The sequence below is a fragment of the Heteronotia binoei genome, chromosome 14, assembly GCF_032191835.1.
Source record: "Heteronotia binoei isolate CCM8104 ecotype False Entrance Well chromosome 14, APGP_CSIRO_Hbin_v1, whole genome shotgun sequence".
Taxonomy (NCBI): domain Eukaryota; kingdom Metazoa; phylum Chordata; class Lepidosauria; order Squamata; family Gekkonidae; genus Heteronotia; species Heteronotia binoei.
Window position 1 is genome coordinate 47,630,458 of NC_083236.1, and position 26,942 is coordinate 47,657,399.

The following is a 26,942-nucleotide window of genomic DNA, read 5'->3' on the forward strand; positions in this document are numbered from 1 at the left end:
GCAGTATTAGCTGTATTGGTAGAAGCAAGTGCCCTCCATTCTGTTTGTATATGCTTTTTCAAAGTTTCTGTTACCCCCTACAATGGATAAAAAGTACCCTCTGGCATGGCTTCAGACTTTTAGTAATTTTACATCTCTGTATGGAGCACTGTCTTAAGTAGTTACCTATCCTCGCCTGGAGTCGGTTCTAATTTAGCTTCTAGAGCCAGTTTAGCGTAGTGGTTAAGAGCAATGGACTCTAATCTGGAGAACTGGGTTTGATTCTCCACTCCTCTACATGCAGCTGCTGGGTGACCTTGGGTCAGTCACAAGTTCTCTCAGAGCTACTCTCTCAAGAGCAGATCCAAATAGACAGCCGTGTTGGTCTGAAGTAGTAGAACAAAATAGGAGTCAATTGCACCTTTAAGACCAAGTTCTGGGAAAGAAATGCCTTCTTTTTGACCCAGGTTTATAAGCAATAGAATAATTAACAGGCATTCTCACATTCTGACATGTTACTGTTTTATGGTTTCCCACGTTAATTCAACTCTGATAAAAGGTTTTCTGAATTTGTTAATTTTACTATTCTGCTATTGGTTTTTAACTTTGTACCACTTGGCATTCCAAACCCCACCAGCTATATGTGGTTCTGCTTACTGTACCTCATTCCTCGTCTGAAGAAGTGTACATGCACACGAAAGCTTACATTCTGAATAAAAGTAAGTTGGTCTTAGAGGTAAAATTGACTCCTATTTTGTTCTCTCAAGAGCAGTTCTTGAAAGAGGTCTCTCAGCCCCACCTACTTCACACAGTGTCTGTTGGGGAGAGAGGAAGGGAAGGAGCAGGCCTTGGATTCAGTGGAAGCTCACAGGAGCGCAGCTCCTGAACCTTTCTGACAGCTCCACCTACTCCTTCGCACCTTGTCCATTGAATAGTAGGTACAGCTGTATAACAATTCCTGGATGAGCTCCACCACCTTTTTTTCTACAAAACAACCCCTGGGAAGGAGATTGTAAGCTGCTCTAAGACTTCAAGTGAAGGGTGGGATAAAAATTCAATCGCCTCCTCCTCTTCTCTCTCCCCCAGTAAGAAAAAATTATTCTTTGGGACACAGTAACTGGCAGATGTTTGTGAAAATAAATAATTATTATGTACTGTCAAGTTACAACCAACTCACAGCAACCCCAGGACATGAGGTTTTCAAGACAAGAGACAAGCTGAGGTGGGTTGTAAGCTGCCCTGAGTCCGCTTGCGGAGAGGGCGGGATAAAAGTCTAATGTAAATAAATAGGGTTGTCAGCCTCCAGGTGAGGCCTGGAGATTTCTCGCTTTCACAACTGATCTCCAGTTGGTAGAGATCAGCTCTCCTGGAGAAAATGGCTGCTTTGAAGGGTAGACTCTATGGCACTGTACCATGCTGTCAGTCATTGCCACCCCAAACCCCACTCTCTCCTGGATCCACCCCGCCCCCCCAAGTCTCTAGGTATTTTCCAAGACAGACCTGGCAACCAGTGTTCCCTCTAAGCTGAGTTAGCTCATAGATTTTTAGCCTCCAGCTCACACATTTTTTGTTTTAGCTCAGTAAGAATGATTGTAGAGCACAATAATTTATGCAGCAGCTCACAACTTTAATGCCAGTAGCTCACAACTTTAATTCCAGTAGTTCACAAAGTAGAATTTTTGCTCACAAGACTCTGCAGCTTGGAGGGAACATTGCTGGCAACCCTACATTACCTTCTTCTGCACAGAACTCCAGTCTTCTTTAGGAGTTTCCTGTCCACATGCTAACTATGGCCAACCCTGCTTAGCTTCCAAACTCTAATAAGATCATGCTAGTCTAAGCTTTTCAGATTGCTGGTTGAAAAAAATACCAGCATGTAACCTGATCAAGGTTGCCAGTCCCCTGGTGGAGGCGAGGGTCCTACTGGCAGGCCCTGCTTCCACAGCTGCCAATCATCTGGAGAAAGGGGAAGGATCAGGCCTTGTCACCAGTGCTGCACAGGAAGTGACATCATCACACCAGTGAGATACCGGTGATGCTCTGATATTTGGGCAAGAGCTCTGTGGTAGAAGCCAGTTTTACCACATTGTTTTTGCCCAGATACCAGAGCGTTGCCTGGACAATACTGGTGTGATGACGTAACTTCCGGTGTGACACTGGTGATGAGGTCTGGGCCTTTCTTTTTCTCCTGGTAGCCTTAAACCAGGTTTAGGTGCAAAACTATCTGTTGAATTGGGTGCTAAGTATATTTTAGAAATACTAAAACAAGTTAATGTGACCATACAAAATGTATGGAACTGATTCTTTGATGTGTGGAATTTATTTTTTGTATATTGTTTTAAATAGTCGATGCGGTTTTTAACTGTTGTTAGCCATCCTGAGCCCGTTAGGGGAGGGCGGGATATAAATTTTGATAAAATAAATAAATAAAAATGCTTTCTCTGATTCCACCCCCCCCCCCGGGTATAAAAATAACAGGTTGATATGAACACATCTGTAAATCTTTCCACAATACAAGAGTGCCTTGGTGATAAACTGTGAAATCCTGACCCCATTTAAGTCAATTGGAGTCTTCCTTTTGACCTTTTTGAAGTCATGCTTTCATCTGCCTTGTCTCCTTATTTTGGGGGTCTCAGGTTCAAAGCATTTCCCAGTCATTAAGATGAATGGGATGTTTTAATGTTATTAATGAGTTAAGTAGCAGTGAGTTCCTCAAGAAACATAAGATTAAAGGATGTAATATATTTTATGTATGGTTTTTAGCAATAAATTTACTGAGCCCATGCATTTTCTGCACTTGGAAACATGAGTGCACCGGAACCCCTTTGAATACTTTATAACAGGCGCTTCATAATAAATGTAACACCTAATTGGGGTCCCATTTGCTATAAATCTGCTGTGTAAATCTACTATACAGCATGATATAGAGTATGTAGCAGTGAGGTGGCCTCAGCTGTTGAGTGCATGTTGGGAACATGGGAAGCCACTTCAAAATCAGATGTTGTTTCTCTGAGGCCCAGAGCCTGACAGATTTGCCAACCTCCAGATGTGACCTGGAGATTTCCCACTATTATTACTGATCTCCAAACTACAGAGATCAGTTATGCAGAAGAAAATGGCTTCTTTGGCCCTCCCAAGGCTCTACCCTCAAAATCTCCACTGAAGTCCCACCCATCCACAAACTCCACCCTCCTTAGGCTCCACACCTAAAATTTCCAGTATTTCCTAACCTGGAGCTGGCAACCCTATAACATTATGAGGAAAAAATGGGGAAAAGTGAACCATATATGCCACCATGAGTTCTTTGGAGAAAGGTCACACACCTCCCCATTCCCTTTTCCTTAAGATAGAAGCTAGTGAAAGTATACCCACACACCAGAGGTACCTGGCTCGACTTCTCAGGCCCCAGAGTGATGAAGAATTTTGTCCCTCAATCCCTTCCTCTTAGCAGTCATGAGATGCACATTGTGTGGACAAAGAATGGGTACGGCAGCAGTCGGTGTCCCCCACAATACCTCCCACTTATTTGATGTTTCCAATAATGTTACTTTTGTGCCATTGTGTGTAGGCACTCAGAGAAACACATTCTCATAAGACCTCTTGATCTACCCACCGTCTTATCAATAACATACTGACGGATAAAAGCACACTTTTCCTCAGAGACCTTGAGGTGGCAGCAACACTACGTTCAATTTCTGTTGTGCACTTTCCAAGTGTGAGGGTTTTTTGTTTTTTTTAAAGTCTTAAATCAAAGGAACCTGTTTGTTATCATTTTATGGCCAAAGCATTAAGTCAATAAAACTTATCTGGAATGTCATTTGCATTGTATACAATTTTTACTAGTTTATCAACTGTGTTTTAAAAGCACGTTTAAAACAGCTAAATGAAGAAATCGGTGATAAATTGCTGGGAAGCTGGGAAGTCTACTGCTTAGATTAAAGCCAAAAATGTGTTTTGGAATGGCTCTAAAATACTCTTTTGGAAAGGATGATAGCGCAGTAATGTCTTGTGTCTCGCCTAACTGTAGTTAATGTCCTAATGCCTGATTAAATATTTCCCTGTCGAGTGTCAAGCCTTTTTTATTCATGGTTATATGAGGGAAGGTCATCTAATAATATGACTTCTTTCGGCAAAGGAGACCGTGTTTGTTTCTTTTAATAATGAGGAATAATGAAACTTATTTATGCAGAAGTCAGAGAAATTTATTGAAGAATTACCACATGAGTAACGTGAAAATTAATAATATTAAAAAAACCTTTTAATAGCATATTCATTACAACCAAGCTCGCTGATAATGAAACGGCTTTAGGAAAGTTCGCATACAGCATGATGCAAGAATGCTTATGTCAGTCGCAGGATTTGATTACTATGCATTTCTCGCTTGTCAATTATTATTGGATTAGCAAATTAAAATTAGGTAATTACTTAAGATGGAGGACACTATTAAATAATGTTAAAAGCAGTTTTTTTTAAATCAGATTTTTGGAAATGTCTTGCTGACATGACATTTATATCCCTGGAAGGGACACGATTAATAGCGTCCAGCATGCTACTTTACAGTTCAGCAGATTAAAGGATTATGAATCATAATTTGGAAGAATCTGTATATTGTACTTTCTTTACAGCCAACATTTTCATACACATAGAGCTAATAGGTCAGAGGCTACCTGGTAGCCTTTGCACTACCAAGTTTACAGCATACACTTTCAATCATGGCTGGCCCCATGTACCCAGGGCTTTTTTTTGTAGAAACAGCCCAGCAGGAACTTATTTGCATATTAGGCTACACCCTTTGATGTTGATATTGTTTCACACAGGGCTAAGCCCCACAAGAACTCACTTACATACTAGGCCACACACCCCAATGCCAAGCCAGCTGGAACTGCATTCCTGTGTGTTCCTGCTCAAAAAAAAGCTCTGCATGTTTGGCTACTGTGAGCTGGGCTAGCCTCAGCTGGCAGACAGATGAAGCAGAGATTGATGGTTTGCCCAAAGCAAACTGGAGCTTCAAAGGGAGAATTCAACATGGGAATACAGAATTAGAATTCATCAAAAAGATTAATGCTCTCTCCCCCAAACTTGAATAAGGGCCTTGTTTTCTGTACTAGCTGTAGGTGTCTTAGCACAGCCCATTTTTTACAAATGTTAATTAATTCTTTCTGCCATATCTTAATATAGCGTCTGTACTAGCCTATTGAATCTGCTTAACATCCATTATACTTAATTAGATTTTATGTTCTTCCTGCCCTGCCTATCTATCAACAGGTGGAAGTGGTTCCCCCAGACTCCAGATGGACTGATTACTCTTTGAATGGTTCTTGTTTTATATTGGCCTCTCACTGTAACTCTCTGATCTGAATGGCCCATGGTAGCCCAATCGTCTCAGAACTTGGAACCTAAGAAGAGTTGGCACTGCTTAGGAAATCCATGCTCACCATGCAGAGGCAATGTTGCTTGCCTTGAAAATCTTACAGGGTCACCATAAATCAGCTGTGACTTGATGACACTTTCGACCAGCATCTCTTGGTATAATCTGTATGGACACTCCCAGGACTTTTTTTTGTAGCAGGAACTTCTTTGCATATTAGTTCACACATCCATGGATGTAGCCAGTCCTCCAAGAGCTTTCAGTAGCTCTGTACTAAGAGCCCTGTAAGCTCTTGGAGGATTGGCTACATCAGGGGTGTGTTGCCTAATATGCAAAGGAGCTCCTGCTACAAAAAAAGTCCTGGAAACTCCATACATCTGATTATGTAAACTCTGACTCAGGAACAGTGCAATCTAGGGTTGGGAAATATCTAGAGATTTTGAGGGTGGAGCTTGGGGAGGGCAGGGTTTAGGGAATGGAGAGGCCTCATCAAGGTATAATGCCATAGTAGAGTATTACAACTGACCTCCAGAGGACAGAGTAGGCTAGCCGGGTCTCACCTGGCAGCCAGCAGGGGGATCTTTCATTCTGTCTGGAAGCTTCTGCTGTGTGCGTGAAGCACACGAGGTGTGATGCCATCACCAGGAAGTGATGTCATTATGTCACTGATGTCGGGGGGTGACACTCTAGTTTTTGGGCAGAACTCTCTGGTTTGTGGCCAATATTATGGTAAAATTTATCAACAGGTGGGAGTGGTTTTGCCCCAGAACCAGAGTGTTATGATGACATTACTTCCGGTTGACACCATCACATTGCCTTTCAGGCAGCTGGGTGCAGAATCTCTCCCCACTGGCCAGTTGGCTGTTGGAAGTGGGGGTACCCCTGTGCCTGGAGGGGATCTGGAAATCCTATGACAAAGATCAGTTATCTTGAAAAAAATGGCTACTTTGGAATGTGGACTCCATGGCATTCTCTCTGCTGAGGTCCATCCTCTCCCCAAACCGCATTCTCCCCAGCTTCCAGCCCCAAATCTCCAGGAGCCTCAACCTAACAGCAGCAACCCTAACAATCATTCTGCACAAAACAAATGCAGTCTTTCAAAACTATTCCCTTGTTTAACCAGTCTTCCCTTTCCCCTCCCTTTTTTCTTCTTCCAGGATGTTTTCAGTAAAAAAAAAATAGAGTTTAAATTGGTGTCAGTATTTAAATTCATTTACAATCTGCCAGGGAACATGTCATTTTCAAGCCTCTACATAGTCCACTTTTCTCAGAAGTGTACATCAAGTTGGACATTAGCACATCAGATATCATTGCAGTGTGTTAGACTATCGGAAGTTGGGACTGTACCTTATTTTGTTTTCATATATTGGATTGCTTTAATACTTTTTTGGTTCTGACCACAGACCATACAAGACAGGAGTTGGATTTCTGTATAGAATAAATTGCCTTCATATGTTCTTAAGGTACATGAGTGATACTGTCAGGCGTGCTTATTTCTGTAACATAATGGGTTCTTAGACACAGAGCAGATCTCCCGCTCTTAATGCTCCCCCCTCTCCTTACGACCATGGGGCAAGTAATAAATCCATCTGGCCCAAGGATGTTTATGCTATAGCCTGGCTGGTACCACTTTCAAGTCGCCTCTCCCACAGGTTCACACAGACAGTCCTTATCTTTTGCTAGAAAAGTGTGAGAACAGGAGATGTTTTCAGTAGCCTAAATTCCTTAGTAAGAAAAGAGATAGTGTTTAGCAACCTTTGAACCCGTGACTCAAGTATGCATCTGTAATGTAACCTTTGAAGTTATCCTATATAGCAACTGTGTAACTCTGCATTACTCCCAAGGCTTGTGTCCTTGGTACAGCTTCTGAGTTTCTTTAATAAAACAGCTTTGATTTAAAACAAAAGACTGCTTATTGAGAAATATCAACGCTTGACATTTTGGGAGTAATCCTACTTGAGGACATAAACGAATTGGAAACTTTCTACCCAAATGGGGGAGAGAGCTCCAGAGAACGGAGAAGCCCCTGAAAACCCAGAACGACCAATTGGTGAGGATCAAAGACCCGACACAGCCCCAAGACAACCTCCGTGGCACGTACTAGACGCCAGGAGGCCGGCAGGGAGAGGGTCTCCGCTGCACATACAGCAACTGTTCATAACCCTGATGGATTGGGGCCTCAGGAGGTCTATTAGCTTAATGGACGAAGCATCCGCTTGGAGAGAGGCGATCTTGGCATTGCCCCCCTTACGCTCAAGGATGGGAGACGACAGCGACCAGGGTGCCTCGGAAGCGAGCGGGGGAGATTGTCGGGAAGAACGATGACCTGACCCGTTCCGAGATGAGAAGGAGGAGGAAGAAGAGCAGAACCCTGACCCGAGGGACTTCCTCCAAATGATGCGGTTAGAAATGGCAGAGATGGCCAAGGGGCTAAGAGAAGAAATGTGATCCAACAATGCATTCATGACTCAAGAGGTGAAGAGGCATCTAGACCAAGTACTGCAGACACCAGCACCAAGAGGGGGGCAACCACCACAACCCCCACCGCCACAGCTGCCCCAGCAACCTCAGCCGCTGTTGCAGCCACTGCCACGGGATTACGGATGAGGCCGGGAGCTGGATGCCACCTTTGATGGAGATCCTGAAGATACGGAGTATTTTTCAATACAAGCCAACAGCTTTATGTTCTATGGGGGGCACACCTTCCCAGATGAATTGAGCAGAGTGGACTACTTGGGCTCGAAGCTGAAGGGGGCTGCCAAGAGATGGTATGTAAGCCTGTACGAGACTAGGAGTCCTGAACTAGATACGGTAGCAGCATTCCTATGAGCCCTACTGATGCAGTATGAAGACCCATTGCAAGAGACCTGAGCTCTGACCACCCTGAGAGACCTACAACAGAGGCCCAAAGCAGTGTGAGAGTACGCCGCTGAGTTCTGAGCTAGTGCGGCCAAAGTACCAGGGTGGAACGAGCAAATGAAGATCGAGCAGTTCCAGAGGGGCCTGAATGCCAGTGTACTGGATTGAGCCCTCCAACAGGCTCGCCCAACCATGCTGGTAGGGTGAGTGTGACTGGTGGGTGAGGTGGAAACCAATATGAAGAGAGTGGCTCTCCAGCATCAACAGCAGCAAGGGGGTAAGGGCGGACGTGAGTCTCGGCCGGGGGCGAAAGCAGAAGGGCAGAAAGCAAGCCAGTCTGGGGGAGCAACTAAACCAGCCACCCCTAGACGATGCTTTCAGTGCGGTGATCCAAACCATATGGAGGCCAACTGCCCTGAATGGCCTTGAGGCCCCCCCTCACTCCGAAGACCAGTGTACCCAAGGCGAAAAAAGCAGAAGGGAGGGTGAAAGACACAGCCAAAGGCAGCTCAGGAGGAAATCATCATTGTTGACGAGCTGGGAGAAGTCACCTGGGAAGACGAGCCGGCGGGAAACAAGGGCGACCTGCATTGAGAGGTGCCAAGCAGCAGGTCATGGAATTAACGGCACCGCTGAGGGTGAGAATTATGGGAACCCTGTTTTTCATCCCACTGACTTTATTAAACTCTAGCCTCAAACGTTTTATACATATCCAGGCACTACTAGATTCTGGGTGCACTGAGACATAATCACACCCAAATTAGTGGAAGCACGCAGACTCTCTACAAGTCCTCTCCCCCACCCTATACAATTTGAGCAAATGGATGGGACAGTGATGAAGGGGGAACCATGTACAGAGCAAACACAAGGGGTGCCAATGGGGATAGAGGACCACTGGGATACAGAAATTTTTGTTGTAGCCCCCTCTTTGTCATTTGACAGTGTCCTGGGAGTTGGATGGTTGGCCAAACATGAACTCAACATAAAATGGGGGAGCCAAATCATAGACTTTAGAGATGGGAGATGTGAGTCTCACCAATGGAATGAGGAGTGGGGTCCAGAACCACCCCACTAAATGAAAAGCTATGCCTCACTATAGAGGAGGAGAAATCAATCCCACATGAGTACAATGATTTAAAACAAGTGTTTAGTGAAGAAGAAGCAAATGAGCTTCCCCCCCGCACCGAGATATGGACTGTGCGATAGAATTGATTCCAGGGCACAGCCTCCCTCGAACTAAACTATACTCCATGGGATGGGCTGAAAAAGTGGAACTCTGCAAGTTCCTAGGCAAGAATTTAAAACGGGGGTTTATCAGACTGGCTACGGCCCCCCACGCTGCCCCCATCCTATTTAGGAAGAAGAAAGAGGGGGGGGGCTCAGGCTATGTGTGAATTTTCATGGGATCAACGCGATTTCAACCTCGAATATGTACCTCATCCCCCTAATACAAGATTTATTAAGCACCGTGTCAGAGAGAAAGATTTTCACCAAGCTGGATTTAAGAGACGCTGACTTCCGGGTGCGCATAAAGGAGGCGGATGAATGGAAGACGGCGTTTAACACGCCGATGGGACAATTTGAATACCTAGTAATGCCATTCGGATTACAAGGGGCCCCGGGAGTTTTCATGAACTTTATAAACGAAGTCCTGCGGAAATATTTGTACTGAGGGGTAGTGGTGTATCTGGACGATATAATTATTTATTCCAAAGACCTGCCCTCCCATGTGAAGTTAGTGAGGGAAGTCCTGACAACCCTCTATGAGAACCAACTGTGCAAAATTATGCAAGTGTGAGTTCCATAAGACTGAATTGGATTACTTGGGTTACCGAGTATCAGGGAAAGGCTTGGCAATGGACCCCGCCAAAATACAAGCGGTACTGGATTGGGAACCCCCGAGGACATGTAGACAGCTCCAATCCTTCCTTGGATTCGCAAATTTTTATCGTAATTTTATACAGGGATTTGCACACACCATGCTCCCCTTGACAGACCTTCTTAAAACAAAGGGGAAGGGTCCAGAGGCCAAAAGGCCAGGAGCAAAATTAAACTGGACAGAGAATTGTCAGGAAGCTTTTAATAAATTGAAGAGACTGTTCAGCAGTGAACCCATTTTAATTCACCCCAATGAATTAAAACCTTTTGTGGTTCAATGTAACGCTAGTGATGTCGCTGTGGGGGCCATTCTCATGCAACCAGATGAGGGGGGGGGTCCTTAAAACCATGCGCTTACATCTCTAAGAAATTCTCTCAAGATCAGAGGAATTGGTCAGTGTGGAACAAAGAAGCGTTTGCTGTAACGTTCGCCCTGAAAACATGGTGCTTGACAGTGTGTGCGTGGGAAGTTCACCTGTATGAGTAAACTGAAGAGTGCAACTCCAGAAGCTGTGATAGAAAGACAAACTCCAAACAGCCAGTCAACAGTTATATTTGGGTAAATACGTTAGAGGCAGTCACAGGCAGTCCAATGGTTCATACACATAAAGCAGTCCTTCCAAGATACAGTACCAAATCAGTTTCCAGTTAGAGAAGTCAAGAATCCAGTCCATACATTACATAAGCCAGTCTTATCCAGTCCTTCAGAGTAACAGTATAACAGTCAAGATGTTTCTCCTTCTCTCACGCACTGTCCTTCTCCTCCTTCTCATCACACCACACTAGCTGAGAGTAAGGCTTGTACTATTGTAGTGCAGCTATCCAATCCCCATCACTGATTGCTAACAAGCTGCACCTGTTACTCTCATGACTATCATCATCCCTGTATAGCTTAGTTACATAATCATTACTCAGCAGTTTTGCTCCCTTAAGAACCTAACTCTAGTGCTCTTGGCTAGAAGGAGCGAGGGTTCCTTTTGAAATATGGACAGACCATAAAAATCTGGAAGCTCTGACGGGTTGCAGAAAATTGACTGAGAAAAAGATCCGGTGGGCGGGATTCTTTGTGAAATTCGACTTTAAACTGAAACATATCCCGGGATCTAAGAATTTCCTAGCCGATGCATTATCCAGACTCCTCAGCATAACAGCCAAAGGGAGGAAGTGATAGACTCACTCATCTCTCCCAGCCAGTTAGGGGGAGTGGTAACTACCCACTCCCAAGCAAAGTGCAAAAAACTGGAAGAAAAATGGTGGGGGGGAGAAAGACTAATTGCTGAAGTGGAAAAGGAAGCAGATGCTATACCTGAAGGGATAAAGAAAGGGGAGGGGGGTTTCTGGTACAAGGACAGTAAACTCTACATGCCAGAGAGCCTCCAGAAAGAGGTGTTCCAAATGTGTCATGACAACAAGCTATTGGGGCACTTCGGGTATGTAAAAATGCTGCATCTAGTGAATACACAATTTTGGTGGCCTTTTATGAAAAAAGACATCTCCCATTATGTGGCTTCTTGTCCAATATGCTTGATGGCTAAGAGAAGGGGGGGAGCCCCCAGGATTATTATAGGCATTGGAAATGGCTACCAGACCGTGGTTGATAGTATCGTTGGATTTCATTGTGAAACTTCCCCCTTCCCAGGGAAAGACCGTAATTCTGGTAGTAGTGGACACTTTTTCTAAACAAATGCACTTCATTCCTTGCTCTCAAATACCCACGGCTAAAAGACTAGCGCAACTATTCTTCCAACACGTGGTGAAACTACATTCATTCCAGAATAAGCTAATTAGTGACAGAGGTGTCCAGTTCGTTGTCAACTTCTGGCGGGAGTTTTGTAAACTAACTGGGATTGAGCAGGGCTTGAGTTCCACGTACCACCCCCAAACGGATGGCCAGATGGAATGGATAAATGCACTGCAGGAGCAATACTTACGATGCTTTGTGAACTACCAGCAATTGAACTGGGCAGAATTGCTCCTCTTTGCTGAATATGGATATAATAACAGCATACACAGCTCCAACAAGTCCTCCCCCTTTTTGGTAGTGAATGGGTATGAAGGGAAACCTTTTCCGCTACTTCCAGGGGGAACGATACCTGAAATACCTTCAACTTTTCAGCAATGGTGGGGAAAGTTGGGGAAGGCTTGGAACAACATCCAGGAAAATTTGGAATTGGCTAGAGAGCTATAAAAAAATTATGATAAGCACCATTCTCCTGCTTGGGATTTTAAAGTGGGAGATACAGTGTTCCTCTCTACCAAGAACTTGCCTTTACCACAAACTTCTAAAAAACTGGCATACAAGTTTTTGGGACCGTTCCGTATTAAACGAGTAATCAATAAAGTGACTGTAGAACTTGAATTACCCAAACTGTTTAGTAAGATACATCCAATTGCAGTTTACTTCGGATCCTGGAGCCATGTCTTGGCACCCCCAAACCCAAGCTCTCAAACCTATACCAGTGGGGGATCAGAATCACCATGAAGTAAAAGAGATCTTAGATGCAAAACTGAAGCGGGGTGCATTGTATTTTCTAATTAGATGGAAACATTTCTCAGTAGCACACGATGAGTGGGTAATTAGCTCCAATGTGAGAGCGCCAGCACTGATTAAACAATTCTATGATAAATAGCCTTCAAAATCCCGGAGAGCAGCTTAGGGGGGGACAGTATGTCAAGCTGCCTCTCCCACACATTCACACAGACAGTCCTTATATTTTGCTAGAGAAGTGTGAGAATGGGAGATGTTTTTAGTAGCCTAAATTCCTTAGTAAGAAAAGAGATAATGTTTAGCAACCTTTGAACCCGTGACTCAAGTATGTATCTGTAATGTAACCTTTGAAGTTATCCTATATAGCAACTGTGTAACTCTGTATTACTCCATTACTCCCAAGGCTTGTGTCCATGGTACAGCTTCTGAATTTCTTTAATAAAACAACTTTGATTTAAAACAAAAGACTGCTTATTTTTTCAACATTTTATTTATATCCCGCCCTCCCCGCCAAAGCGGGGGAGAAATATTGAGAAATATCGATGCTTGACAGATACTTAGTGGTCATAGTCAGCGGTTCTTTTCACTTTTCATGCCTGGGCTCACACACTGGCTTCCCCCCTTTTTCTTGCTGACTCAACCAAATGCTTGGCAGAACCTCTTTATTTATATACTACATATTTAGTATATATGTTGATTCACATATTTAAATATATATTTTTACACATCTAGCAATGGCAACTCAAGCAAAGTTATGCCCTACTCAGTCAGTTTTGTTTGTTTATTTGTAACCCATTTTTTTTTTGACCCAAGGGGAATTACACAGAGTCAATACGATTGGACATTCAATAAACAGCGCATTAGGATTAGGACCAGTATAACGAACCAGAAAACAGAACTGAAGCCAAGCGTAAGTATTAACACGACACGTTAAATGATGCCAAATTCCCTAGTACAATCCTAGTTTCAACAAGCTATACACAGTTGTGTAGACCACAGTCCCTAATAATTTTTTTCCCAAGTAAACTTTCTGAATCATTTAGTACTGTGTGATTCTATTGCCTGTGTAGAAAAGCCCTCTTGAATAATTCAGTTTTGCTTATTTTGTGGAAAGTCAGGAGCATGAGAGCCTTCCTGACCTCCTCTGGCATGCTATTTCATAAAGTGGTGGCTACAGTGGAGAGGGCAGGTGTACAGGCAGTTGTTGATTCTGCCCATTTGCTCCAGTAAGTGAAGATGGGTTTAGAATGGGGTAAGCAGGGTCTTTTTTTTGTAGCAGGAACTCCTTTGTATATTAGGCTACGCCAGGGCTTTTTATGTAGAAAAGCCCCAGCAGGAACTTATTTGCATATCATGCCACACCCCCTGACATCACCATTGTTTCACACAGGGCTTTTTAAAGAAAAAGCCCAGCAGACATTCATTTGAATATTAGGCCACACCCCTTGACACTAAGCCAGATGGAACTGCATTCCTGCTAAAAAAAAGTCCTGGGTTGCACACCCCTGATGTAGGCAATCCTCCAAGAGCTTACAGTAGGCCCTGTAAGAACAGCCCTGTAAGCTCTTGGAGGATTGGCTACATCAAGGGTGTGTGGCCTAATATGCAAAGCAGTTCTTGCTGCAAAAAAAGCCCTGGGGGTAAGTATGCATAAAATTGTACTTTAGGATTACTGATTGTATGTGTAATGTTATTGGATATTATTACTGGGTATTGTAATAACCTCTGGTGCATGGATGCTGTTTTGGAGTGGATGTGGGCTAGGAAATGGAAGCTGTATCCTGATAAGATGGCACTGCTACTGGTGGGCAGAAAGTCTGACCCAGGATTTAAAGCTTCACCTGTTCTGAATGGGGTTGCGCTCCCTTTGAAGGAAGAGGTCTGTAGTTTGGAGAATCAATGCTCCCTCTAAGCAGTGGAATCTTGTGAGCAAAAATTCTACTTGGTGAGCTACTGGCATTAAAGTTGTGAGCTACTGCATATATTAGTTTGCTCTGGGGCCATCTTTCCTGAGCTAAGACAAAAATGTGTGAGCTGGAAACTAAAAAACTGAGCTAGTTCACACTAGCTCAGCTTAGAAGGAACACTATGGGGATGCCTTTGGACTCAGTCCTTCTGCTGGATAAGTGGGTAGCAGCTGTGGCCATGAGTGCCCTTTACAAGCTTCAACTGGTTAGCCAGCCGTGGCCCTTCCAAGGCAGAAAAGATCTGTCTATTGTTGCATGCCCTGGCTAAAGGCAATCAGTCGCCTGTGCAAGCACCAGTCATTTCTGACTCTGCAGTGACGTCGCATCACAATGTTTTCATGGCAGACATTTTTACAGGGTGGTTTGCCATTGCCTTCCCCAGTCATCTACACTTTACCCCAGCAAGCTGGGTACTCATTTTACCGACCTCGGAAGGATGGAAGGCTGAGTCAACCTTGAGTTGGCTACCTGAATGCAGATTCTGCTGGGATCGAACTTAGGTCGTGAGCAGAGCTTGGACCGCAATATTGCAGCTTACCACTCTGCGCCACGGGACTCCTATGCCCTGGCTACATCTAGATTAAATGACTGCAATGTAGTTTATGCAGGGCTGCCCTTGCGAAGTGTTTGGAAACTTCAGAATGCTGCAGCCATGCTGAACTGGAATGAGTAGGGATGCCAGCCCCCCCCGCTGGTGGGAGCAGAGTTCCCCACTGCCAGCCCCCCCATTCCACTGCAGTTCGGCTAGCTGGAAGAGGGGGATCAGGGGTGGAATTCTAGCAGGAGCTCCTTTGCATATTAGGCCACACATGCCTGATGTAGCCAATTCTCCAAGAGCTTTCAAAAAAGAGCCTTGTAAGCTCTTGGGAGGATTGGCTACATCGGGGTGTGTGACCTAATATGCAAAGGAGCTCCTGCTAGGATTCCACCTGAGGGGATTATTTCCTAAATGGTGTAGGAAGACCCGACATTTCAGCAATGTGCCTACGAGACTTCAATGTAACCCAGAAGTGATGTTGGCATTTTGGGGATGTTGCTATGTTTTTTGGGCAAAAACTCTATGGTAGGAACTAATTCTACCAAAGAGTTTTTGCCCTAAAACCAGAGTGTCACCTCAACATCTCCAACATGCCTACGTTACTTCCAGGTCACATTGGAAGTCACATGGGCATGTCGATGAAAAGTGCAAAGAAACTCCCAAGTCCCAGTAAGCTCACCTCCTCCATCCTCTGCTGACTGCCTGGAAGGACCTGACAGGAGTGGGTCATAGGGGCTATACCAGCCCAATCTTGGCTCATCTAAACCAGCTCCCAGTTTGTTCCCAGGCACAATTCAAGGTGGTGTCTTGACCTTCAAAGCCCTATATGGTTTGGGACCAACACATGGGAGGACTTCTAGTGTCCTGACCCCACTGATGGATCTCCTGATGGCTCTTGGGTTGTTGTGTTTTTTTTGGCCACTGTGTGACACAGAGTGTTGGACTGGATGGGCCATTGGCCTGATTCAACATGGCTTCTCTTATGTTCTTATGAACCCACCAGACTTCTGCAATTGGGTTTTTGACCACCCTTCCCAGAAACCAGGCTCAGGGTGGTGTAGAGCAGGGGTGTCCAACAGTAACTCTCCAGATGTTTTTTGCCTACAACTCCCATCAGCCCCAGCCATTGGCCATGCTGGCTGGGGCTGATGGGAGTTGTAGGCAAAAAAACATCTGGAGAGCTACTGTTGGCCACCCCTGGTGTAGAGTGATGTAAAAACCAGCAAAAAAAGAAGAACCATCTGATGTTTATTCTCTGTGGCTCTTATGTTAGGCAAGTTTGGCCATCCCTGGACTGGAATAACTTCAGGAGCTGTACCTCAGTGGTAGAGCATCCACTTGGCATACATCTCCACTTGATAAAAACCAGGTAGCAGCAAGTGATGTGAAAGACCTCAACCTGGAGAGCCACTGCCAGTCTGAGTAGACAATACTGATCTTGATGAACCAAGCATCTGATTCAGTAGAAAGCAGCTACATGTGAGAGTTCCATTCAGAGGAAGAGGAGGAGGAAGAGGAAAAGAAGTGGATTTATATCCTTCCCTTCACTTGGAATCTCAGTGTGGCTTACCTTCCTCTCTCCACAACTAACACCCTGTGAGGTAGATGGGGTTGAGAGAACTGCTCTTGAGAGAACAGCTCTGATAGAACTGTAACTGACCCAAGCTCACCCAGCTGGCTGCATGTAAAGGAGTGGGGAATCAAACCCTGTTCTCCAGAATTAGAGTCTGCAGGAGGGGCTATGGCTCAATGGTAGAGCAACTGCTTGGCATACAGGAGGTCCCAGGTTCAACCCCTGATATCTCCAGATTCAACCGCTGGCATCTCAAAGTTGAAAGGACCAGGTAGCAAGAGATGTGAAAAACCTCTGCCTGAGACCTTGGAGAGCCGCCGCCAATCTGAGTAGACAATACTGACCTTGATAGATCCAGTGTGTGCTTCAGTACAAGGCAGCTTTGTGTGGTTATGTGCGCATTCCATAGGATTGCACCACGAAGCATAGAAGTATTTCCTACCTACTGTCAATATCTTGTTACATCAGAGAGCGGTTTATTTGGGGGAGGGGTCTGCTGCAAAATCAAGCATCGCAAGCCCAATTCAGCAGAGAGACAGCTGTAATTCTGTCAACTTTCAAGTCAGGCCAACGAGCCTTTTTGTTAAAATAAATAAATTAATAGCCATCTGCTACTTTGCTTTCAGATAACTGAGGGAGGGGGGGGGGCGCATGGTGCCGGAACACACTGTTTGGTTACGTCCAGCGCTAATTTGTTCTGTGATATCAATGAATCAGAGGAGAGTTGCTGAAAAGCGGGAATTAAAGGGGGAATTAATCTCCCCTTGATAGCAGGCGTAATTTCAGAAGAAGACTCGTTTTGCTGAATTATCCATATCTATCTATCTCTGTATAAAAAAAGAGCAGAGTTTGTACAGTTCATCCGATCAATATCGCAGTTGCTGCACAAAGACAGTGCCTGGAAGAAGCCGGGTGGTGTGCGGTTCAATAGCCAATCAGACAAGGCATTAAGTGAAAGCCCCCCCCCCCCCGCCATCAATTCAACCCTCCCTCCAGGAAAAGCGGCTTTGGTGGCATACGGAATATGTCTAGGGAAAGGGGAAGGTGCAGACATTTGCGTAGGGCAAGTAGCTTGATTCATGATTCACATTGAAGTCAGTCTCTCCTTTCTTTTGAGGTACTGCTTGTCACGATCTGTCTAGATTGGCGGTAGTGGGGTGTGTGTGAAATTAAAGTTGTAAGCAGGGGGCAAAAAAGTCCTGCTGGCATGTGAAATAAAAATAGATTTAAGGTGGGTAGTCATGTTGGTTTTAAGCAACAGAATCTTCAAGTTCAGTGGCGCGTTGAAGACCAGCAAAGTTTGATACGAGGTATGAACTTTTGTGTGAATGCACATTTCCTCAGGTACATTGAGATGGAAGTTAACGGTCCATACGTATAGGTAGAGGGAGAACAGCAAATTAGCATACAGCATAATAAACAATGTTTAACAGATGCAAGGGCCAAACTGGAATAACTGGGGCTTTTTTTGTAGCAGGAACTCCTTTGCATATTAGGCCACACACCCCTGATGTAGCCAATCCTCCAAGAGCTTACAGCAGGGGTTTTGAACTCATTTGTCATGAGGGCCAGATCTGACATAAATGAGACCTTGTCAGACAGGGTCTTGTGTGTCATAAAATGTAATGCCAACTAGCAGATATATAAACTTTATAAAAGTCACAAACACAATTAAAGTGTTCTTAAAAACTTAAAATAAAACATGCTTAAAAGATTAGCACTCTTTCAATGTTTTGTTTATTTAACAGTTTCCGATAACTGACACTTCTTGCTCTGAATTATTGATCAAAATCTGTAGACGTCAGTGCTGTAGCAATCTTGAGTATGCTGTTCAGGCAGGGCTTTTTTTGAGCAGGAATGCAGTTCTGGCTGGCTTGGTGCCAGGGTGTGTGGCCTAATATGCAAATGAGTTCCTTTTGGGCCTTTTCTACAGAAATGCCCTGCGCTAAACAATGGTGCTATTAGGGGGTGTGGCCTAATATGCGAATAAGTTCCTGCTTGAATTTTCTACCAAAAAAGCCCTGTTTTCAGGTGTTTGTAACAGGGGTGGCCAAAGTGTGGCTCAGGAGCCACATGTGGCTCTTTCACACATATTGCGTGGCTCTCAAAGTCCTCACCATTCTGTTGGCCAGCTTGGAGAAGGATTTCTCTCTTTAAATCACTTCTCCAAGCCAAGTCAGTTGGTGGCTTGGAGAATGCAATTAAAGTTAAAGTTGCTTTCTTTCCACCTCTCTTTCCCCTCCATCCTCATCTATTTACTTTCCTCCCCCCCTCCCTCCCTCCTTCCTTGTCTTGTGGCTCTCAAACATTTGACATTCATGTCTTGCAGCTCTCAAACATCTGATGTGTATTCTATGTGGCTTTTACATTAAGCAAGTTTGGCCACCTCTGGTCTGTACGTTGCAAACCTACTTTTGATTTATTGACATTCATTACAGAAATCTCATGGTTAATTCTTTGAGCATAAGACCCAGGAGAAAACATGAAATGGTTGGGCATTGTGAGCTTTTGTATATAAGCTGCTTCATGTGCTGGTCAGTCAATGCAGAAAACAGAGGCTTTGCTCTGTAGCTTGATTGAGCAAGCTTGTCAAAGCAAGCTGTGATGCAGAAGGAAGCAAGAGAGAGAAAAGGAAACAAATGACAGTGAGTTGCTTGCAGGCATGATAGGAGCCCTCTGGGGGCCTGATATGTCCCTCAGGTCACACATTTGACACCCCTGGCTTACAGGACTCTTAGTGCAGGGCCTACTGTAAGCTCCAGAAGGAGTGGCTGCATTAGGGTTGTGTGGCCTAGTATGCAAAGCAGTTCCTGTTACAAAAAAAGCCCTGGGAATAATAATCACATTAATTAAACCCAGAGCATTTTTGGTAGGAAAAAGCCAAACAGGCACTTATTTGCATATTAGGCCACACCCCCTGATGCCAAGCCAGCCGGAACTGTGTTCCTGCTCAAAAAAAGCCCTGATTAAACCCAAACAAATGGTGACCATATAAAATCCGTTTGTTATTCCAGTTTGGCCCTACCTATATTATGTATGGACAGGTAACTTCCATTTCAATACATCTGAAGAAGTGCGCATGTGCATGAAAACTCATACCTTGAAACGGAATCAAACTTTGTTGGTCTTAAAGGTGCCACTGGCCTTGAACTTTGTTCGTGGGAAATAAAAGACTGTTCAGCCCACAATAGGAAATGAGCATTTTGGGGAGTCTAGTCTTTTCTCCATTATTATTGACCTAATTCTAATGTCATAGAAGACAGAGATATTCATTAACTAGCTCACTCTATTTATAGGTAGGGTTACCGGCTCTAGGTGGGGAAATATCTGGAGATTTGGGGGGGGCGGGGTGCAGCCTTGAAGGGTGGTAGGGTTGCCAAGTCCAACTCAAGAAATATCTGGGAACTTTGGGGGTGGAGCCAGGAGCAAGGGTGTAATGAGCACGGTTGAACTCCAAAAGGAGTTCTGGCAATCACATTTAAAGAGACCATGCACCTTTTAAATGCCTTCCTTCCATAGGAAATAATGGAGGATAGGGACACCTTCTTTGGGGGGGTCATAAAACTGACCATCTGCTGGCCCTGGTCCAATCTTTTTGAATCTTGGGGAGTGTTTTGAGGAGAGGCACCAGATGCTATGCTAAAATTTTGGTGCCTCTATCTCAAAACATCATTCCTCTGGAACCCCAGATACCTACAGATCAATTCTCCATTATATCCTGTGGGAATTGATCTCCGTAGGATATAGAGTGCCCAGCAGACATTTCCCCCCCCTCCCCGCTTTCTGATAACCCTGAAGGTGGGGGAGCGCCTCCAAACCAGGGGATTCCCTGCCCCCTACTGGGGATTGGCAACCCTAAAGGGCGGGGCTTGGGGAGGGGAGGTGGAACCTCACTGGGGTATAACGCCATAGAATTCACCTTCCAAAGCAGCCATTTTCTTCAGGGGAACTGATCTCTGTCACCTGGAAAAGAAGAGACTGGATTTATATCCCACCTTTCATTCAGAGTCTCAGAACAGTTTAAAATCTCCTTCTCCTTTCTCCCCACAACAGACACCCTGTGAGGTAGGTGGGGCTGAGAGAGCTTTTCCAGAACTGCTCTTGAGCAGAACAGCTCTGAGAGAACTCCAGCAGCTGCATACGGAGAAGTCAATCCTGACTCTCCCAGATTAGAGTCCACACCTATTGCACCAAACTGGATAGCAGCTGTAATTCTAGAAGACATCTAGCCACCACTTGACGGTTGGCAACTCTACAGTAAGCCACCTTTCTCGTTGAAACTCAAGCCAGTTTACAAAATTAGTACACCATGCAATGAAAACAGTGAAATACATACAATACCCCAAGCATTGACCAGGTATGCATAGCAAAGCACCCCTCCCCCCCCCCCCCCCAAAAAAGATTACTTGTATTCATAACATTGCTGTGGTTTAGGTGTTCTAACTTCCAGGTGTGACATGGAGCTCTCCTGGAATTACAACTTATCTCCAGATGATGGACATCAGTTCCCCTGGAGAAAATGGCTGCTTTGAAGGATGGACTCACTGGTATTACATGCCACCAGGGGTGGAATTCTTTCAGGAGCTTCTTTGCATATTAGGCCACACAACCCCGATGTAGCCAATCCACCAAGGCTCTTTTTTGTAAGCTCTTGGAGGATTGGCTACATCGAGGGTGTATGGCCTAATATACAAAGGAACTCCTGCTAGAATTCTACCCCTGCATGCCACAGAGGTCTTGCCATCCCCAAACCTTCTCCACCCCAGACTCCACCCCCAGATCTCCAGGAATTTCCCAACCTGCAGTTGAGAAACTCCTTCCTTCCTTCTTTCTTCCTTCCTTCCTTCCTTTTTTCTTTCTTTCTTTCTTTTTCTCATTAAAATGTCCAGAGCAGCGAAGAATCATCACAACAGTAAAATCCAGAAATGCAATAAATTTCCCATCCCATAACACTTAAATAAAAACAGGAGCTCACCAAACAAATATCATATACCACAAACAGCCAGTAATAAAACAGCAGCATTTCACAGCTCAGTTCTCACGTCAGGGTCACTGCCTAAACTCCCCCCTTTCTGCTGCACATTGATGAGATATCAGCTCTACCTGCTGCATGCTATATCCAGTTACACTCCAATAGTCTTTTGACAGAGGTGCAGTATCGACGTTTTTGGGGGTATGTCTTGGTTAAAGAGATTCTAGCAAAATATAATTGGCCTGCGATGTATTTTTTTTAAAAAAATTCAAAATATACTTTGGCAACTGCTGTGTGCAAAACGGCTGGCTGCGTAATGCACAGTGTGTCAGTGTTCATACACAGGCATTTATGTGCAGGTGTGTGTTTGAGACAAACTACAGAGATTTGTGTCACCCTAAGTAGGGAAAGCAGCCATCTAGTGGCAGGAAATGGCATGACAGGCAAAGAGGGAAATCGTTTGTAAGGACAAAGTTGTCTTTGCATGTTTGAAGGGAATTAAATTGCTCATCTTATAGCAAATTCTCTGTAAAACTCTCCTCCAACACCAAAGGAATTGAAAGGAATCTTCTTTCTTCCTGTCAGCTTTCTTTGTCCAACTTTCACGCCCATTCATGGTAATGGAAAGGGCTTTTTTTGAGCAGGAATGCAAAGGAACACATTTCCGGCTGGCTTGGCACCAGGGGGTGCGGCCTAATATACACATGAGTTCCTGCTGTGCTTTTTCTACAAAACAGCCTTGTGTGAAATAATGGTGACATCAGGAGGTGTGAACTAGTATGTAAATGAGTTCCTTCAGGGTTTTTAAAAACAAACAAAAAAACCCTGGTAAGGACCCAGAGAGCAGCTCAGGGCTTTTAAAAACAACCCCCCCCCCTAGTAATGGAGAATACTATGGCATGAATTAACTTGATCTTGATGCCACCAGCAACACATTCTTACCCTCAGGGCTTTTTTAGTAGAAAAAGCCAGCAGGGACTTATTTGCATATTAGGCCACACCCCCTGATGCCACCATTGTTTTGTGCAGGGCTTTTTGGTAGAAAAAGCCCAGCAGGAACTCATTTGCATGTTAGGTCACACCTCCTGACACCAAGCCAACCGGAACTGTGTTCCTGTGCATCCCTACTAAAAAAAAAGCCCTGCTTTACGCTTAAGGATCTTTTCTAGCTCCTTCCTGGCTGCCTTTCCCAGGCTCCATCTCCTTCTGATTTCTGGGTTGCAGTCTCCTTTTGGGTTGGCGATGGAGCCAAGGAATAGAAAGGCTTGAACAATTTCTTCATTGTGAACCTCAAAGTTGTGTAATCCCTCCAGTAGTAATTACTTTTGTCTTCTTGATGTTCAGCTCCAATCCTGCTTTGGCACTTTCTGCTTTAACCTTCATCGGTTGCTGTTTCAAGTCTTCAATATTTTCTGCCCGTGTTCATCAGAATGAAGTCACACCCACACACGCAGAGATGGGTACATTGTTTTCCCCACGTGATCTGACAGCTTTGTGTATTTGTGTGTGCATGCGCTCTGTTTATACAGAGCCGGCGCTAGGGAGTCGGCCAGGTAGGCCGCCGCTTAGGGCGGCATCTGTTCACAGGGGCAACTGGTGCCCCCTCCCCACACCTCCCCTGGCTGCTGCTGCTATGGTGGCAAGGGAGCCAAACAGGGCTGGGCGGGTGGAGCTGCTGGTCATGTCTGCATACCTCCTCCCAAGGACCCTGAGAGCAGCTCAGGGCTACCCCAGGAGTCAGGTGCAGCTGATTCAAAGGTGGAGAGGGGGCAAGTTGCAGGGTGGCCTCTGGCACCAGGATGCCTCACCTAGGGTGCCGAAAAGCCTGGCACTGGCCCTGTGTAGATATGTTCCAATGTAGGCACATTATTGCAGCCTCAATCCCATTCTCATTCCACACATACACTAATTCTCCCTGGTGGCCTGGAATCTCTAAAAAATGGCTTCTGAAGCAGAGTCTGGACAGTGTTCTGTCACGCATGTGCTCGTATGCGTGCATTCACACACGCACATTTCAGATACGGACAATCATGCCCTACCATGCTTACCCTCTTAAGATAAAGCATGTCATCTATGCACTAGACGTGAGTACAGCAGATTTGCTTAATGTTGAAAATCTTGACTACGTCCTGAAAGGTTTGGATTGTGGGATATATATATGATGGATAGTTTCTGCACAATGGCTATTTGTTTACTTGCATACCATGGGCTTTCCCTACATTCTCTCCAGCTAATATTTCTTATAAAGACACGACATGCCGCGTTTCCGATGGAACCCAACAGAGAGAGGTGCAATTAAGAATGTCGTGTAATAATGCATGCCTCTTCTTATGCGCAGCGTGTGTGTGGGCTTCAAAAAAAAAAAAAAAAAAGGCAACAGCCCAAAATGCTGAGCTTTGTGATTTTTTTTGTAGGAAGAAAAAAAGAAAAGAAAAGCAGCACGGCATTGTATGAAGAGTTTTTTTGCTGCTTCAGTTCAGATGGAGGGGAAAGAGAGCCAAAATAGTAGTAGCCCAAGAAGTAATTGAAATGGAATCCAATCTCTCAGGGTTCTCCCTAGCCCTTCTGTAGAAGCCTATCCACTCCTCCATACTAGACTATATAAAATGAGAAGAAATTATGGTCTAAACCAACAACAAACCCAGCATTTTTTTAAAAAAAATTATGTAGACATTGAGGGTAACAAACTGGGGGGGGGAGTATTGTTGAGAACGTGAGTATTTCATAACCTGGAATATTTTCACAGAGGAAAACATGAATTTGCTTGGCAACATCCTGTAGTTCATGGTAAGGATGCTCGAGCCCTTATTAACCTTGCTGAAAGCCTTACCTTTCCAGCTGTTTATCTGCCATCTGAAGCGTTGCAATCTTTTCTGACTGCAGATGTAAATGAAGCTTTAATGTTCATGCACATGTGTTTACATGCTTGTTCCCTAGAGGCAAGACTGAATCTCTTTCACACCCAGAGATCAAAATCCCTGGAGAGCATAGGTAATGGTTAGGTTCTACTGACTTTTTACCTGCAATTCTCCTGCGTGTGTGAATAGGGTTGCCAATCCCCAGGTGGGGGCAAGGGATCCCCCGGTTTGGAGGCCCTCCCCCCATTTCAGGGTCGTCAGAAAGCGGGGGGGAGGGAAGGGAAATGTCTGCTGGGAACTCTATTATTCCCTGGGGAGATTTATTTCCATAGAAAAAATGGAGAATTGATCCGTGGGTATCTGGGGCTCTGGGGGGGAGGGTTATGTTTTGAGGTAGAGGCACCAAATTTTTAGTATAGCATCTAGTGCCTCTCCCCAAAATACCCCCCAAGTTTCAAAACGATTGGACTAGGGGGTCCAATTCTATGAGCCCCAAAAGAAGGTGCCCCTATCCTTCATTACTTCCTATGGAAGGAAGGCATTGAAAAGGTGTGCTGTCCCTTTAAATGTGATGGCCAGAACTCCCTCTGGAGTCAATTATACTTGTCACAGCCTTGATCTTGGCTCCACCCCCAAAGTCCCCAGATATTTCTTGAATTGGACTTGGCAACCCTATGTGTGAAAGAGGCCTTAGTGTTCATGCATAAGCGCTTGTTCCCTGGAGACAGTTTTGAATCTATTTCACCTTCAAAGGTTTAACTTTTAAACACCCTTTGGAGTATTGGTTATATATATATGCAGGGCTTTTTTGGTAGAAAAAAACCAGCAGGAACTCATTTGCGTATTAGGCCATGCCCCCTGACACCAAGTCAGCTGGAACTGTGTTCCTGTGCATTCTTGCTCAAAAAAGCCACACACACACACACACACACACACACACACATATATATATATATATATATATATATATATATATATATATATATATATATATATATATATATATACACATACCAGGATTTGTGATGCTGAGGCAGGCAATGGCGAACCACCTCTGAATGGAAACCCCATGGGAGTCAGCTGTGACTTGATGGAGGATAGATAGATAGATAGATAGATAGATAGATAGATAGATAGATAGATAGATAGATAGACAGACAGACAGACAGACAGACACACACACATGTTTGTATGTGTGTTATGTCCATCCATTCATTATCTCTCTCTCTCTCATCTATCTATCTATCATTTGCTATAAATTTGTCATCGGATTCTATATTCCGTGTAAAGGCTCTGTCAGTTGCAGATAAAAGGTTTCTTCATGGTGCCCTGTTCCACTCCCCCCTCCCGACTATTTTTGCATACTGACCACCCTGTCTGATGTAGAATTTTGTGGAACTCAAAAGCTTGCTCATTTGTTGTGATATCTGGGATGGTCCCAATAAAAAAGGCTGATTTCTGCAGCTGAAGATCATGATGGGCTATCTTTTTCTGGTCATTTCTCTCCAGAAGCCTGAACTCTTGTATCCTTCATATGGGTGTCGGAGAAGGAATTTCAAGCAGACGTAGATTTTTACACCTCTGTGAAAGTGTCCTCCTTTGTTTCTGCTCCCCCAAACGCCATCCAATGAAACACCCTCCAAGGGAAATCTGGAATATTTTCTCCAATAGACACAGCTTCCTAGATACACGCCTATTTATTGTGCCTTGTAACCAATATGTACAGTTGGATAAACAGTTTAACTATTCATGAGTATTTTTATGGAATGGAAAACGGAACATAAGTGCACCCAAATGGATAATGGATCTTACTCCTCCTGTGCTCGGGGGCCGAGGAGGGGTGGATAAGGGGGGGGGGGGAGAACTTTGGCGGAGACTTGCTATCAGTAAACTGGTGACGTGCTGGAGTGTAAAGAAGCGTATGAATCATAAGTGTAGCATGCTTCAGCTGTTTTGTTGCTAGCTTTATGATTTCATGCTGCCTTAAGCATTATGATTTTGTGATTGAACTGTCCGTTTTCTACCCGTACGCTGTAATAAGATGACAGTGAGGAAGGGCTCCCCTCCCCCGTTGGCTCAGAGCAGGTTTGGAAGAGATTGGCATTTAAGGTGAGAGTTGCACAATGAAGAATGCAAGGAGGATCAGCATCCAGAGAATTCCCTAAATGTTTTGAGCTCTCCTGCGTGAATATGGAGACAATGGGGGCATGTCCAATTCGGATGTTGCCAAGTTGGAAAAATATGAAAGGTGAGAGCTAGTGTAGCACCTCAGATGCAGTAAAGGTAATGGTAGTTCCCTGTGCAAGCACCGAGTCATTACTGACCCAAGGGGTGATGTCACATCATGACGTTTTCTTGGCAGATTTTTACAGGGTGGTTTGCCATTGCCTCCCCCAGTTATCTACACTTTACCCCCAGCAAGCTGGGTACTCATTTTACCAACCTCAGAAGGATGGAAGGCT